Here is an 18,299-nt window from a genome sequence, read left to right on the forward strand (position 1 = left end):
CCCCTATATTCATTCATTCATTCATTCAAGTATTTAACAAATACGGAGTACCTACTTTAGGCACTGAGGAAGATAAGTGATGAATCTGCTTTGGTCCCAATTACCTGTGCTCTAGTTAGCTTTCCCTGTTAATGGTTTTCCTTTGTGTTCCTGATCTTTTTCTGCTCCATGCCACATTCTGACAATGTGAGTTAAACTTTTCCGTCCTTCCTTCCTTCCTGTCTTCCACAAATGCAGTAGAACTCACTATCTATACCCAGAGTTGTACTCAGTGCTGGGATACACTGAGGGACCAAAAAAGTACCTTCTTCATGGAACTTACTATCTAGTTGAGGAGACAGATACTCAGCTAGACATGTCATAAGTAAATGCAAATGTACAAATGAGCCAAGTGTTAGGAAGGAGGGTTCTTTGATGTTACAAGAGCATATGACAAAATGAGTTGCCTCAAGGAAAATTCTTGAGTTAAGCTTTGGCCGGGGGTTTGACTGGGGTAGGGGATGGGAGGGAGATCATTTTGGACATTTGACATGTGCAGGGGGCTCGTGGAAGGAGGAGGCAGGTCATGTTCCAGAAGCTGAAAGGCTAGTATGCTGAAGGCCAGAGTACAAGGGAAGATTTGCTGCAGGATGAGGGGGCAGACCATGCCAGACCCTCTTGGTTCTACAAAAAAAAGTTGGTCTTTATTCTTACATCTCTGGGAAGACGGGGGGGTGTTCTAGAGGAGGTGGGATAGGTAGGCTTGGTGGAAGCACTCCCAATTTCAAAGCTTTGGACTCATCACCTGGCAGCATGAGCTAAGCCTCTACCAGTTGCAGGTGGCCCCCTGCCCTGAATCTCATGCCCATCCCCAAGGGTCTCTATCAGTGGAATTGTGAGATGTTGATCTTTGGGGAGAAGAAAATTTTTTGTTTTCATAAGCATTTGTTTATGTAATCAGCGTTGGTCAGAATGTGCATTTGGTTTTAATTTTTCCATTTGGCATAAATTTCATAGTTGCCTATCAAGGTTCCATTCTTGTACTCGTTTTCACATATCAATGCGTATTGTAATCCAAGAGCAGAGCCCGAACTTTACCTTAACTAACTAAAATTCACAATCGTGGTATAAACACAGCCCTGATTCATGAATTTACTAATGCAACATGACTGACCAAATGGGAAAGTGATGCTCTTCAATGTAAATGCATGGATCTAGGTTGGGGAATAATAATAAATGAGTTCTTACACCTAGATGTGCGTAATCAATCTGATTGTGACCACGCTGCTCCAGTTGAGTGACAGAAACAGAGCACCTCATTTAACAGCAATATCATGTTGCCAGCCAGATTAGTAAAATCATAAGCAGAACTATTAGGTCACCATGTTACTCACCCCAAGTCACACACTTGGCCACTTGGCCAAGCAATAACTTTCGGTTTTGCATTGCCAACTAAGATCACACATTTCCTATTAAAAGTAGGCTGGGTACTTTTCTCCTTCTGCCTTGGGTAGAGTTTTAGGTGTATGTCATCTGTCAATCAAGCTTCTCCTCTGTGATGTAATTACAATGCCATCCATTGCTCATCTTGAACTTGCAGTTCTTGTAAATTTCTCCTGTGGACTCTTGCAGATTGTACCAAAATGGATTTTTCCATCTTAGTTTTTTATGGCAGTTGAGCTGTAAATGTTAAAGTTGAGTGTGATGAAAAGCAGATATTGCAACATACCTTTCTGCTCAGATTGAGCCAATGAATGGACTGGATTTTTCTGCAATACTCTGACAGTGCTTGTGGATACCCAGTCATATCTTTTTGGGTTTGTTCCTTTATACATTTTAGGTCTTATCTTTCTACTTCTGGTACGCTAAAATACTTTTCAGAAGGTGCAATCCTACCTAAGCTCATCTTTGAGTTGAGCTCATTGATAACACAACCTGACATATATTCATTTCTTCATTTGCCACTTTCATCATTCAACACTGTATTCATGCTTTGAGCCAGGCATTTTGTTTTAGACCCTGGGAGTTGAGAGTGAACAAAATAAATTTCCTCCCTTCATTGCACTTAGCCTCTAGAGTTCACAAGTAAGAAAGTAGAGCATATGGTATGTCAGGTGTGATGAGTGCCATGAAGAAAAAAAAAAAACTGCCTAAGGGATATAGAGAGTGTTAGAGATTCTACGGAGGTCAGAGAAGGCGTCAAATGATAAATGGTTTACAAAATGTTCCTTGCGAATCGACTGTTTCTGTGTCTAACAGTTAAATGTGACTAGTTTTGAGGCTTTCTCTATCCTTTTAGTGCAGACAATTCAGGGTATATTGATGAGACATTTTCCCCCAAGTTTTAATGTATGAGGGCATTAAAGACTAAAAAAAATTCCTGAATCTCATTGTTGAGAGAAAAGTCCTACACAGAACATTTGTTAGTTGTCATCTGTAGAGATGATAATCCCTACCTCGCTGGGCTGTTCTGTAAGTCTTAGTATCCTTCTTTTTCTACCACTGTCCTCTCACAGCATATTTTTAAGTTATTATAATTAAACTTGTACAGTGTTGTACAGAATAGTACTTTCTTTGGCATTACGCTTATGGTTTTTTTTAAAAAAAAACTCGATCTCGATGTCCAGTTGGCTCTTTTTTCTATTAAATGGTTTCATTAAGAATTAAGAATTGCCATTTTGACCCTTATGTTCTGCAGGGATTCGATGCCAGTTACACTTTATGCTGCTTTCGCTGACTAAATGGTGAACTTGCTGAAACCGTTAATGGCCTCTTTGTATTCATGCCATGTAAACTGGATCTTACTGATTGATGCTTCTCCTTGATTTATGAATTAGAACAGAAATTGTTTGGGGCAGAAACAGGTCAAATGTCAGCAGGTGCTGTCTGGGGTTTTATACTTTTTCCTAGGGTTTAGTTCAGGGCATATGATCCTTCATTCTCAATAGTTTATTGTGCACTTTCAAAATTTCTATCCCTTAATGCTTTTTTGGCAACTCGTGTTGGCTCTTCTGTTAATGTACCTTCTTCTTTCCAATTGTGGATTTCTGTGCTCTCTTGAGAGCCACTTTCATCGTTTTAACACTGTATTCCTTGGACCTCACATTCAGCCTGGAGCTGTTGCCCACACGATCCCCACCTTTTAGGACTATTTCATCACCCTGGGTTCTGGCCAGTTCCATCTGGCTGCTTTCAATCAGAACCGTTCTTGAAGGAAGCTAACATGTCAAGTCCTCAATTTACAGGTTTCCCTTGACTGTTGAAGTACTAGCCTGATTCAGACCTGACTAGAGCCATCCCCCAAAGGAAATTCTCTAATGTATAATTGTTTAAAGGTGCATTCAGTAACTGTGATATAAAGATCATATTTCCCTGAATTTAGGCAGATTATGGGCTATGTGACCTCTCTGAAGCTTGGTTTCAATATCTGTAACATGTGTATTGAAATACTTTCTTCATGGGGTTTATTGTTAGAATTAAATGTGATATAAAGCACTGAGTAAGGTGTCTGACACAAGGTAGGACCCAAGAAATGTTATAATCCTTCTTCCCCCAACCCTATTACCTCCGTTTTATTTCCCTTGTCCTGAAATAGAAGAAATGCAATAATAACTGATACCTGTTAAAGTAAATTATATGTCAAATTTTTATGGATAACTGTCTTCTCTTTGGCTTTCTTTAAGCTCATTTCATATAGTTTTTAACTGTCATAGGAGCTTTCTCTTTTGAATCTAAGTTGTCTCAATCTTACAGTTTCCTTTCAACTTCTGAGCATTTTTGTTTTGCTGGAATATACTTCTTGAGAATCATAATGCTTTTCTGCAGTGTCATCCCTAACAAATGTTTTCACTTCTACAGTACTGCCATCCTCTTTCTTTTGCTTCACTTTCTTTGCTCACCTTCACAATATCTACACAATAGACACAATATATAATATCTGTCACCTGGTAGATGTGCGCAGCTAGCCTTTTTTGAGTTTATTGCCTTGCCTTATAGTTGAGTCTAACAAGCCATGTGATACGGGGACACAAATTTCTGAGATTTTAATCAAAGTGATCCTTCTTTCTTGGCCGTAGTTAAGTTAATGATGACTTTGTGACTCCCGTTTGAGTGTTCTAAATGTAGTAGGTCTTCAGTATTTGAAGAACTTAGTATTGTTCAATCCACTTGACAACTGGTTAGCCACAGTCTTAACCAAAACCAGGTGCAGAAAACTTGCAGGATAAACATGGAGAGCTCCTTGTTCTAGGAGTTCTTTTCACCTTAGGATTTCTTTTCAGATTTTAAGACTCATTGTTAACCTTTATGGAATATATGAAAATTCATAAACTTAAAAAAAATTGAAGACTTTAGTCCTACAATTATTCTTTTTATGTAAGATGGCAGCTGAGCTCACGGTCTGCCTTTTGTGGATATTATAAAATGTGCAAACATCAGCCTTGTCCCTAAATCATTATATGCTAAAGGAATCTTCTAGTCAGTCAGTAAGTAGTTATTGAGTGCCTACCTATGTATATGTCTGCTAGATGCCAGAGAAGATTTGAAGTTGTAAAGAAGCAAAACAAAACAGTGTAGAATGGTATAAGGGCCTGGAAGTGGGGGAATTGGGGAGATGTTATTACAGGATAACACACATTTGCAGCTAGTAGGTGAGCCCTGGAGATGTAATGCACAGTTTAGTGATTGTAGTCAACAATACTATATTATAAACCTCAGAGTTGCGAAGAGACTGGATATTAATTGTCTTCACCAGGAAAGAAATAATAATTGTGAGACATGATAGATGTGTTGGTAATGCTACAGTATTGATCATTTTGCAATATGTGTATCAAATCATCCCTTAAACTTGCACGATGTTACGTTTTATTGAAGTATAGTTGATTTACAATATTGTATTAGTTTCAGGTGACAGCGTAATGATTCAGCATTTTTGTAGATTATGCTCAATTTAAAGGTTTTACAGAATAATGGCTGTATTTCCCTGTGCTGCACATTACATCCTTGTTGCTTAACTTACGTAATGTTATAATGTCAATTATATCTCATCGAAAAAAACTACTTCTGAAGGCAGGAAATATACCTGTGTGGGAATACTAGTTACTGTAATAACAATTTCTCTTTACATAGTTTACAGTATACCTGTAGTACAGATATGTAAATATTTTCCCAAATAGGTTAATGGGCTTGTTCCTGGTCATAGGTAATAAATGGCAGAGCTAGGGCATGATCCCAGGTCTCTTAGCTTCAAAGCTACTATTGTTTTGTTTTATATAATGTCTCACATACCTCTCATGTACACCCAAGACAATTAGAGGACAAAACAATAAAATTAAGATAATAAGGAAAATAGAAGTTCGTAGAATGGAAAGATTCATGTGGACTGGAATTGTCCCTTACAAGCAGCAGTAGTTCTGGCTCAGGGGTTCTAGAGTATGAGATGGCAGGCCAATCCATAGGTAGCCCAGTTGAGATTTTCTGAAAGACACAATGTTCTTTTAGAAAGGTGACGTAGAAAGTTAGTGATTTGCTCAGATTAGTGGGTTGATTTTCTGAGGTCATCTTTGGATCTTCATCTGTGATGTACGTAGCATTGACTGTTTTCCAATTCTGAAAAGCAGTGATGAGTCTTTGAGGAACATATAACCTATTTTGGTAGGCAGCTCTGCTACTGCGTATTTTGAACTTCGTCAGAATTGACAGAGGGGGTGATATCCTGAGGATTTACTGTACCTCAAGTGCAGGTGAGGTGATTTCATTGCATTGGCCTAATCAGCATGTGTCTCTCATTTTGCCATGCTTCCTTTTTTTTTTTTAAACATCTTTATTGGAGTATAATTGCTTTACAATGGTGTATTAGTTTCTGCTTTATAACAAAGTGAATCAGCTATACATATACATATATCCCCAAATCTCCCTCTTGCGTCTCCCTCCCGCCCTCCCTTTGCCACCCCTCTAGATGGTCACAAAGCACCAACCTCATCTCCTGCGCTATGTGGCTGCTTCCCAATAGCTATCTGTTTTACGTTTGGTAGTGTATATATGTCCATGCCACTCTCTTACTTTGTCCCAGCTTACCCTTCCCCCTCCCTGTATCATCAAGTCCATTCTCTAGTAGATCTGTGTCTTTATTCCTATCTTGCCCCTAAGTTCTTCATGACCTTTTTTTTTTTTTTAGATTCCGTATATATGTGTTAGCATACGGTATTTGCTTTTCTCTTTCTGACTTACTTCACTCTGTATGACAGACTCTAGGTCTATCCACCTCACTACAAATAACTCAGTTTCGTTTCTTTTTATGGCTGAGTAATATTCCATCGTATATATGTGCCACATCTTCTTTAATCATTCATCTGTTGATGGACACTTAGGTTACTTCCATGTCCTGGCTATTGTAAATAGAGCTGCAATGAACATTGTGGTACATGCCTCTTTTTGAATTATGGTTTTCTCAGGGTATATGCCCAGTAGTAGGATCGCTGGGTCGTATGGTAGTTCTATTTTTAGTTTTTTAAGGAACCTCCATACTGTTCTCCATAGCGGCTGTATCAATTTACATTCCCACCACCAGTGCAAGAGGGTTCCCTTTTCTCCACACCCTCTCCAGCATTTATTGTTTGTAGATATTTTGATGATGGCCATTCTGACTGGTGTGGGGTGATACCTCATTGTAGTTTTGATTTGCATTTCTCTAATGATTAGTGATGTTGAGCATCCTTTCATGTGTTTGTTAGCAATCTGTATATCTTCTTTGGAGGAATGTCTATTCAGGTCTTCTGCCCATTTTTGGATTGGGTTGTTTGTTTTTTTAATATTGAGCTACATGAGCTGCTTGTAAATTTGGGAGGTTAATCCTTTGTAGTTGCTTCATTTGCAAATATTTTCTCCCATTCTGAGGGTTGTCTTTTTGTCTTGTTTATGGTTTCCTTTGCTGTGCAAAAGCTTTGAACTTTCATTAGGTCCCATTTGTTTATTTTTGTTTTTATTTCCATTTCTCTAGAAGGTGGGTCAAAAAGGATCTTGCTGTGATTTATCTCGTAGAGTGTTCTGCCTACGTCTTCCTCTAAGAGTTTGATACTGTCTGGCCTTACATTTAGGTCTTTAATCCATTTTGAGTTTATTTTTGTGTATGGTGTTAGAGAGTTTTCTAATTTCATTCTTTTACATGTAGCTGTCCAGTTTGCCCATCACCACTTATTGAAGAGACTGTCTTTTCTCCATTGTATATTCTTGAATCCTTTACCAAAGTAAGGTGACCATATGTGCATGGGTTTATCTCTGGGCTTTCCATCCTGTTCCATTGATCTATATTTCTGTTTTTGTGCCAGTACCATACTGTCTTGATTACTGTAGCTTTGTAGTATAGTCTGAAGTACGGAGGCTGATTCCTCCAGCTCCGTTTTTCTTTCTCAAGATTGCTTTGGCTATTTGGAGTCTTTTGTGTTTCCATACAAATTGTGAAAGTTTTTGTTCTAGTTCTGTGAAAAATGCCATTGTTAGTTTGATAGGGATTGCATTAAATCTGTAGATTGCTTTGGGTAGTAGAGTCATTTTCACAGTGTTAATTCTTCAAATCCAAGAACATGGTAAATCTCTCCATTTGTTTGTATCATCTTTAATTTCTTTCATCAGTGTCTTACAGTTTTCTGCATACAGGTCTTTTGTCTCCTTAGGTAAGTTTATTCCTAGGTATTTTATTCTTTTTGTTGCAGTGGTAAATAGGAGTGTTCCCTTAATTTCTCTTTCAGATTTTTCATCATCAGTGTATAGGAATGCAAGAGATCTCTGTGCATTAATTTTGTATCCTGTTACCTTACCAGATTTATTGATTAGCTCTAGTAGTTTTCTGGTAGCATCTTTAGGATTCTCTATGTATAGTATCATGTCATCTGCAAACAGTGAGAGCTTTACTTCTTCTTTTCTGATTTGAATTCCTTTTATTTCTTTTTCTTCTCTGATTGCTGTGGCTAAAACTTCCAAAAGTATGTTGAATAATAGTGGTGAGAGTAGGCAACCTTGTACCTGATTTTAGAGGAAATGCTTTCTGTTTTTCACCACTGACAGTGATGTTGCCTATGGGTTTGTCATATATGCCCTTTATTATGTTGAGGTAAGTTCCCTCTATACCTACTTTCTGGAGGGTTTTTATCGTAAATGGGTGTTGAATTTTGTCAAAAGCTTTTTCTGCATCTATTGAGATGATCGTATGGTTTTATTCTTCAATTTGTTAATATGGTGTATCAATTTGATCGATTTGAATGTATTGAAGAATCCTTGCATTCCTGGGATAAACCCCACTTGATCATGGTATATGATCCTTTTAATGTGCTGCTGGATTCTGTTTGCTAGTATTTTTTTGAGGAATTTTGCATTCATGTTCATCAGTGATATTGGCCTGTAGTTTTCTTTCTTTGTGACATCTTTGTCTGGTTTTGGTATCAGGGTGATGGTAGCCTCGTAGAATGAGTTTGGGAGTTTTCCTCCCTCTGCTATATTTTGGAATAGTTTCAGAATGATCAGTGTTAACTCTTCTCTAAATGTTTGATAGAATTTGCCTGTGAAGGCATCTGGTTCTGGGCTTTTGTTTGTTGGAAGATTTTTAATCACAGTCCCAATTTCAGTGCTTGTGATTGGTCTGTTCATATTTTCTGTTTCTTTCTGCTTCAGTCTCAGAAGGTTGAGCATTTCTAAGAATGTGTCCATTTCTTCCAGGTTGTCCATTTTATTGGCATATAGTTGCTTGTAGTAATCATGATCCTTTGTATTTCTGCAGTGTCAGTTGTTACTTCTTTTCCATTTCTAATTCTATTGATTTGAGTCTTCTCCCTTTTTTTCTTGATGAGTCTGGCTAATGGTTTACCAATTTTGCTTATCTTCTCAAAGAACCAGCTTTTAGTTTTGTTGATCTTTGCTATTGTTTCCTTCATTTCTTTTTCATTTATTTCTGATCTGATCTTTATGATTTCTTTCCTTCTGCTAACTTTGGGGTTTTTTTGTTCTTCTTTCTCTAATTGCCTTAGGTGTAAAGATAGGTTGTTTATTTGAGGTGTTTCTTGTTTCCTGAGGTAGGATTGTATTGCTATAAACTTCCCTCTTAGAACTGCTTTTGCTGCATCCCATAGGTTTGGGGTCATTGTGTTTCCATTGTCATTTGTTTGTAGGAATATTTTGATTTCCTCTTTGATTTCTTCAGTGATCTCTTGTTTATTTAGTAATGTATTGTGTTTGTATTTGTTTGTATGTGTTTGTATTTCTTACAGATTTTTCCTGTAATTGATATCTAGTCTCATAGCGTTGTGGTTGGAAAAGATACTTGGTATGATTTCAATTTTCTTAAATTTACCAAGGCTTGATTTGTGACCCAAGATATGATCTGTCCTGGAGACTGTTCCATGAGCACTTGAGAAGAATGAGTATTCTGTTGTTTCTGGATGGAATGTTCTATAAATATCAATTAAGTCCATCTTTTTTAATGTATCATTTAAAGCTTGTGTTTCCTTATTTATTTTCATTTTGGATGATCTGTCCATTGGTGAAAGTAGGATATTAAAGTCCCCTACTATGATTGTGTTACTGTCGATTTTCCCTTTTATGGCTGTTAGCATTTGCCTTATGTTTTGAGGTGCTCCTGTGTCTTTTGGTTGAGGCATTTAATCCATTTACATTTAAGGTAATTATTGATATGTATGTTCCTATTACCATTTTCTTAATTGTTTTGGGTTTATTACTGTAGGTCTTTTCCTTCTCTGTTTCCTGCCTAGAGAAGTTCCTTTAGCATTTGTTGTAAAGCTGGTTTGGTGGTGCTGAATTCTGTTAGCTTTTGCTTATTTGTAAAGGTTTTAATTTCTCCATCAAATCTGAATGAGATCCTTGCTGAGTAGAGTAATCTTGGTTGAAGATTTTTCTCCTTCATCACTTTAAATATGTCCTGCCACTCACTTCTGGCTTGCAGAGTTTCTGCTGAAAGAGCAGCTGTTAACCTTATGGGGGTTTCCTTTTATGTTATTTGCTGTTTTTCCCTTGTTGCTTTTAATATTTTTTCTTTGTATTTAATTTTTGATAATTTGCTTAGTATGTGTCTTGGCGTGTTTCTCCTTGCTTTTATCCTGTATGGGACTCTCTGCACTTCCTAGACTTGATTGACTATTTCTTTTCCATATTAGGGAAGTTTTCAACTGTAATCTCTTCAAATATTTTCTCAGTCCCTTTCTTTTTCTCTTCTTCTGGAATCCCTATAATTCTAATGTTGGTGCATTTACTGTTGTCCCAGAGGTCTCTGAGACTGTGCTCAGTTCTTTTCATCATATTTTATTCTCCTCTGTGGTAGTTATTTCCACTGTTTTATCTTGCAGGTCACTTATCAGTTCTTCTGCCTCAGTTATTCTGTTATTGATTCTTACTAGAGAATTTATAATGTCATTTTTTGTGTTGTTCATCATTGTTTGTTTGCTCTTTAGTTCTTCTGGGTTCTTGTTAGACGTTTCTTGTATTTTCTCCATTCTATTTCCAAGATTTTGGATCATCTTTACTATCATTACTCTGAATTCTTTTTCAGGTAGACTGCCTATTTCCTCTTCATTTGTTTGGTGTGATGGGTTTTTACCTTGCTCCTTCATCTGCTGTGTGTTTCTCTGTCTTCTCATTTTGGTTAACTTACTGTGTTTGGCGCCTCCTTTTCGCAGGCTGAAGGTTTGTAGTTTCCGTTGTTTTTGATGTCTGCCCCCAGTGGGTAAGTTTGGTCCAGTGGGTTGTGTAGGCTTACTTGTGGAGGGGACTGGTGCCTGTGTTGTGGTGGATGAGGCTGGATCTTGTCTTTCTGGTGGGCAGGACTGCATCCGGTGGTGTATTTTGGGGTGTCTGTGACCTTATTATGATTTTAGGCAGCCTCTCTGCTAATGAGTGGGGTTGTGTTCCTGTCTTGCTAGTTGTTTGGCATAGGGTGTCCAGCACTGTAGCTTGCTGGTTGTTGAGTAGTGCAGGGTCTTAGTGTTGAGATGGAGATCTCTGGGAGAGGTTTCGCCGTTTGTTATTACGTGGAGCCGGGAGGTCTCCATTGGACCAACGTCCTGAACTCAGCTCTCCCACCTCAGAGGCACAGGCCTGACACCTGGCCGGAGCACCAAGACTCTGTCAGCTACACAACTCAGAACAAAAGGGAGAGAAAAAGAAAGAAAGTAAAAAATAAATAAAGTTATTAAAAATATATATATTTTTTAAAATTATTAAAAATTTAAAAAGTAATAAGGCTTCCCTGGTGGCACAGTGGTTGAGAATCCACCTGCCAATGTAAGGGACACAGGTCCGTGCCCTGGTCTGGGAAGATCCCACATGGTGCGGAGCAGCTAAGCCCGTATGCCACAACTACTGAGCCTGCACTGTAGAGCCCACAGGCCACAACTACTGAAGCCTGTGTGCCTAGAGCCCATGCTCCACAACAAGAGAAGCCACCACAGTGAGAAGCCCGCGTATGACAATGAAGAGTAGCCCCCACTCACTGCCACTAGAGAAAAGCCCGTGCAGCAACTAAGATCCAACACAGCCAAAAATAAATAAATAAATTTATTTTAAAAAATTAAAAGTAATAAAAGGAAAAAAAAGGTAAGAAAGAAGAGAGCAACCAAACCAAAAAAACAAATCCACCAGTGATAACAAGAGCTATTCTGACAAATAGCTATGATAAAATAGCTATGATAGCTATTTTGTTATCAAATAGCTATGGTAACAAAAACTATTCTAAAAAAACAAAGAAACACAAAAACGGACAGACAGAACCCTAGGACAAATGGTAAAAGCAAAGCTATACAGACAAAATCACACAAAGAAGCACACATATACACAGTCACAAAAAGAGAAAAAGGAAAGAAATATATATATTAAAAAAGAGGAAGAGAGCAACCAAATCAATAAACAAATCTACCAGTGATAATAAACTCTAAATACTAAACTAAGATAAACATAAAACCAGAAGCAAATTAGATGCAGAAAGCAAACCCCAACTGTAGTTGCTCCCAAAGTCCACCGCCTGAATTTTGGGATGATTAGTTGTGTGTTCAGGTACTCCAGAGATGCAGGGTACATCAAGTTGATTGTGGAGGTTTAATCTGCTGCTCCTGAGGCTGCTGGGAGAGATTTCCCTTTCTCTTCTTTATTCAAACAGCTCCCAGGGTTCAGCTTTGGATTTGGCCCTGCCTCTGCGTGTAGGTCGCCTGAGGGCTTCTATTCTTTGCTCAGACAGGATGGGTTAAAGGAGTGGCTGATTAGGAGGCTCTGGCTCACTCAGGCCGGGAAGATGGAGGGGTATGGAATGCGAGGTGAGCCTGTGGCTGCAGAGGCCAATGTGACATCACTGGATCACGGGACCCTGGCAGTGGCGGGCTGCACAGGCTCCCCGGAAGAGGGGTGTGGATAGTGACCTGTGCTTGCTCACAGGCCTCTTGGTGACTGCAGCAGCAGCCTTAGCGTTTCATGCCCATCTCTGGTGTGTGTGCTGATAGCCGCGGCTCGCGCCCGTCTCTAGAGCTCATTTAGGCAGTGCTCTTAATCTACTCTCCTCGCACACCCTGAAACAATGATCTCTTGCCTCTTAGGTAGTTCCAGACTTTTTACCGGACTCCCTCCAGGCTCGCTGTGGCACACTAGCCCCCTTCAGTCTGTGTTCACACAGCCAACCCCAGTCCTTTCCCTGGGATCTGACCTCAGCTCCTAGACCCCACCTGTCCCAGCTGGTGAGCAGACAAGGCTCTCGGGCTGGTGAGTGCTGGTCGGCACTGATCCTCTGTGCGGGAATCTCTCCGCTTTGCCCTCCGCACCCCGGTGGCTGCACTCTCCTCCACGGCTCTGAAGCTTCCCCCCTCCGCCACCCGCAGTCTCCGCCCAAGAAGGGGCTTCTAGTGTGTGGAAACCTTGCCTCCTTCACAGCTCCCTCCCAGAGGTGCAGCTCCTGTCCCTATTCTTTTTTCTTTTCTTTTTTTTTTTTTTTTGGCTGTATGCGGGCCTCTCACTGTTGTGGCCTCTGCCGTTGCGGAGCACAGGCTCCGGACGTGCAGGCTCAACGGCCATGGCTCACGGGCCCAGCCGCTCCGCAGCATGTGGGATCTTACCGGACCGGGGCGCGAACCCGTGTCCCCTGCATCGGCAGGCGGACTCTCAACCACTGCGCCACCAGGGAAGCCCTGTCCCTATTCTTTTGTCTCTGTTTTTTTCTTTTTCCCTGCCCAGGTACGTGGAGAGTTTCTTGCCTTTTGGGAAGTCTGAGGTCTTCTGCCAGCATTCAGTGGGGTTCTGTAGGAGTTGTTCCACATGTAGTTGTATTTCTGATATATTTGTGGGGAGAAAGGTGATCTCCACATCTTACAACTCCGCCATCTTGAAGGTCTCTCCGCCATGCTTGCTCTTCTGTCAAATACGTTCTCCCATCATCTTTAGTATTTGTTTGGCCAAAAAGTTCATTCGGGTTTTTCCATAAGATGTTACAGAAAAATCTGAATGAACTTTTTGGCCAACCCAATGTAAAGACTGTGTGAAGAATAGTTGAGGGATAATTGAAGTAATGTTTGTGTGGGGAGTAATCCTGTATTTTCATGTAGCATGGTGATAGGATAAGATGTTTTCTTCCCATATCAAATGGTGCTCACTCACTGAAGTCTCTTGGTCACTAATGAATTACATGAGGTTGAATGGCTTCAGAAAAATGACTGGTTCACCGTGTTGACAGATTCATGTCCTTGGTAGTAAAGGAAGTAATGCAGGTAAACTCTTGCTCTGGACCCTATTCTGACCAACCGCAAGGTGGGTGAAGTGGAAGGGGTCAGTGCAGCCACGGGCTGGCCTGTGGGAAGGTGGCCACTGCGGACCCTTAGAACTTCAGAGGTCCTGCCCACCACAGAGGGGCTTCGGGCTGTCTGGTTTGTTCCCAGGATATTAGGAAGGGAAATTTCAAAAGGATTCCTGACCCAGAGGAAGTACCTCTCGAGGCAATGAGAGAATTTGCAGGTGGGATTGCTGGCCAGCTGGGAATCATCTTTGTGAAATTGTGGAGAATGGAAAGTTGCCCAGGACCTGGAGAGAGATTAATGTCCTCATTTCCCCCCAAAGAGGAAAGAAGGTGGAGTTCGGGAACTAATGACCACTGAACTTCATGTTGATCTTGGAAAAGAACTGTAGACTGCAAGATTCCAATGATGAGGTGAAACATTTTTTAAAGGATGTGATGATCATAAAAATCAGCCAGGTTCATTAAGGACAAATTATGCCTCTGACTGCCTCTTATGATAGGGTTATTAGAGGAGGAATCAGGAAATCCTATAGGTGTGGCATATCCAGTTTTCACCAGGCATTTGTGAGAGTCATTCAAAGTATTGTGGATGAGAAGGATTAATTTGGATTGGGTGATAGTACAGTGAGGTGGATTCATAAACTCGTTAACAGTCATCCACAAATTGCTGACCTAGTAAACTCCTGGCAACTTCCTTACTGTGGGAGGTTTAATTAATTCATGAATGGCACATGCCAAATTATGTCCCCAAAGCCCATTGGTAAATTGTTTTTCTTGAATTTGTGACCCATTTTTCTATGGACAGTTTCCCTTTTGAACTCATTATGTATTATGCGTGTAAGAATTTGGGTGATACAACTCTTCTATAAGACTGTAATCCTAGAATGAGTTTTGAGCTCCAATACAGAAAACAGAGACATAACCATCTCCCTCTGCTGCAGGGGTAAGGGGCTGTGGGTGTTGGGTGGTAGATAGTAGGGTGGGTAGAGACCACCTTGTTTCCCATGGCATTGGTCCTCCCAAGGGTTAGAACTAGGGATTATGGGGGCCTGACTTTCTGTCAGTACCATTCAGGGCCCCACAAGTTTGTACTGTATCCTTGACTGAATTGAAAAACCCTGGAAACGATTGAAAGTTTTTCAAGTAGAGGAACAACATCATTGGTCAGATTTGTATTTTAGAAATATTGCTGTGGCTGCAATTTGGATAATGGATTTGATAGGGTCAAACTTTAAATAGAGAAACAAAAGATTATGCCAGTAACCCAGGTGAGAGATAATGGTAGTGGTGGGAATGAAGTAAAGTTGGGTGTATTTGAGAGAGATTTCTAAGTAGAATTTACATGACTTGGTAGTAAATTGAATGTGGGGAAAGAGGGAGAGTAAGGAATCTAGAAGGGATGACCCCCAAGTTTCTGACTTGGACATCTGAGTGGGTCGTGGTAGCCTATATTGACATGAAAGACAGCATAAAGAGAAGGCAGGAAAAGGATCAGTTTGGGCCATGAGGACTGTGGGACATCAAATAGAGATGTCCCAGTAAACTAACAGAATATAACAGTAAAATTAATTTCTAAGATCGTAGCTGTGGTGATGAGCAGTTAAGGAGAGAGGTCTGGCTAAAGATACAACACTGAGTTTATTTCATTCCCTTTACATCCACCAAGTGAGACTCCACTCTAGACACCTTCCTTCTGTATAGAGATTCTTTTTTTTCCTTAAATTGAGATATAATTGTGAGATAGCATTATATTTCAGGAGTACAAAATGATTCAATATTTGTATACATTGCAACATGATCACCATAATAAGTCTAGTTAACATCCATCACCATACATGGTTACAAATTTTTTTTTCTTGTGATGAAGACTTTTAAGATCCACAGTTGACCCTCTAACAATGAGGCGTTAGGGGCACCAACCCTCTGTGCAGCTGAAAATCTGCATATAACTTATAGTTGGCCCTCTGTGTCCACGGTTTCTCCCAACCACGGATCATGTAGTACTGTAGTATTTACTGTTGAAAAAAATCCATGTGTAATTGGATGCATACAGTTCAAACCCATGTTCTTCAAGGGCCAACTGTATTCTCTTGGCAGCTTTCAAGTACGCAATACAGTGTTACTAACTATGGTCACCGTGCTGTACATTACATCACCATGACATTTATTTTATAGCTGGAGGTTTGTACATTTTTACTGATATTTTACTATATATCATTATCTCCTTAAGAGCATAAGTGCCACTAAGCTCATGTACTTATTCAACTCAAACTGTTCTATCTACAGGATTCTGGTTCCATGCATTTATGACTGTAGTAAGTAAAGAATAAACACATCAGGGTCTCCTGGATATTTCAAAGCATTCTGCTTCATCGTTAATCATGGTAGTAGCCTGGTAAAATAGAAGTTTTATAAGTACCTCCTGAATGGTAATCTGCAATGCCTGTTAATTTACTTTAAGAGAAATTAATTTTACTGTTATATTCTGCAGTCTTATAAATCACACTCTCTGGTGCATGAAAAATTAAAAAGAGCAATTGATACATTTTTCAACTTGTTAACATTTTTGAAACCAAACCAGATCCTAGACATGACATTTTTGCATTGCTGCTGGAATTTCCATGCCCAACGTCTATGTTCATTCTGTCCCATTATTTATTTTGGCTCCAGTGTTTGGCTTCTTCTTTGAAGTAGTTTGCTTTCAGTGTTTACAAAAGTGGACTCCCGCAACCAAAGAAAGGATGGATAATGAGTCAGTCTGAAAGTGTTACAATTTTTGTTTGTAATGGAATAGGGTCACTCTACTATAATTAGTGATGTTGTGAAAGCAAGGCAGAACGCCTAGGCAGTGTCAATTACTTGGCTGTTTTCAGTATGCGTATGGCATACACACACGTGCACACACACAAGATCCCCGGTGCCTTATTTTGGTAATACTCTACTTCTGAATTCCATTGTAAAAAAGAAAAAGATAGAGTACAGTTTTAATGAAATGCAGTGCAAATGAATGATTGCTGACTTAAAACGAGGTCTCTGTTAATGTGCTTGTGATTCTCTGTTAATACTGAGGTGGAAAGCTGTATTGCTTTTGTGGCAAGCATTGTGAAATGAAAGGGATACAATCAAGAGCCTTTTCCTTTTTATTGTTTGTCTGCCTTATGTATAAAATACTTTGATTAAGTTGTAGCCCACTGTAAAATTAAGTATAAATTGTGATGCTGTGTATATTTTTGGTACTTTATGGTTGAAGTTTTTTCTCTTTAAATTTTTGATTTTTTATGCTACATTATATACCTTCTTTCTGCAATATACAGTGGACTTACCCAGGGGCATTCAAATGGGGCACAGAACTCAAATTTTTCTTTTTGAATTAACAATATTCTAATAGGAGCTTAAGGAAAGTTTCTTGAATGAAATCAGTGAACACTTAGATAATGACTATTGATAAAAATGCTGTGTTAGCAAATCATAAGAACAAAGTCATGCTTTTTCTGTTTAACTTTTTCTATCTCTAGACTTAACTTTGCCTATGACAGAACCTTACAGTTTAAAAGATGGTCTTTGGAGTTAGGCTGACTGAGTTCAAATCTGAGCCATCAGTTTCTAACCATGTGGCCTTGGACAAGCTTTGAACTTCTTTAAATCTCAGTTCCGTCCTCCGTGAAGGGTTAACCCATATGGATTTTGTTAGCATTAAATGAGAGGATATGTGTAAAGCCTTCAGTGCCTTCATACAGTAAGTGCCTGATAAGGATTAGCTATTATTCCATTGTATATATGTGCCACATCTTCTTTATCCATTCATCTGTCGATGGACACTTAGGTTGCTTCCATGTCTTGGCTATTGTAAATAGAGCTGCAATGAACATTGTGGTACATGACTCTTTTTGAATTATGGTTTTCTCAGGGTATATGCCCAGTAGTGGGATTGCTGGGTCATATGGTAGTTCTATTTGTAGTTTTTTAAGGAACCTCCATACTGTTCTCCATAGTGGCTGTATCAATTTACATTCCCACCAACAGTGCAAGAGGATTCTCTTTTCTCCACACCCTCTCCAGCATTTATTGTTTGTAGATTTTTTGGTGATGGCCATTCTGACTGGTGTGAGGTGATAACCTCATTACAGTTTTGATTTGCATTTCTCTAATGATTAGTGATGTTGAACATTCTTTCATGTGTTTGTTGGCAGTCTGTATATCTTCTTTGGAGAAATGTCTATTTAGGTCTTCTGACCATTTTTGGATTGGGCTGTTTGTTTTTTTGATATTGGACTGCATGAGCTGCTTGTAAATAAAAAGAAATGAAATTGAGTTATTTTTAGTGAGGTGGATGGACCTAGAGTCTGTCATGCAGAGTGAAGTAAGTCAGAAAGAGAAAAACAAATACTGTATGCTAACGCATATATATGGAATCTAAAAAAAAAAATGTAAAATTGATAGCTAGTGGGAAGCAGCCGCATAGCACAAGGAGATCAGCTCGGTGCTTTGTGACCACCTAGAGGGGGGCGGATAGGGAGGGTGGGAGGGAGGGAGATGCAAGAGGGAAGAG

General features: G+C 39.5%; 1 protein-coding gene across 6 annotated transcripts in view; it reads left to right on the forward strand.

Annotated features, from left to right (window-relative positions):
- LTBP1 (latent transforming growth factor beta binding protein 1) overlaps positions 1 to 18,299 on the forward strand; it is a gene marked incomplete at its 5' end in the record, with an annotated part of 426,899 nt that overhangs the window by 304,998 nt on the left and 103,602 nt on the right. The window lies entirely within an intron of this gene.

This window comes from Grampus griseus (genome assembly GCF_964374135.1).
Source record: "Grampus griseus genome assembly, chromosome: 15".
Classification (NCBI taxonomy): Eukaryota; Metazoa; Chordata; class Mammalia; order Artiodactyla; family Delphinidae; genus Grampus; species Grampus griseus.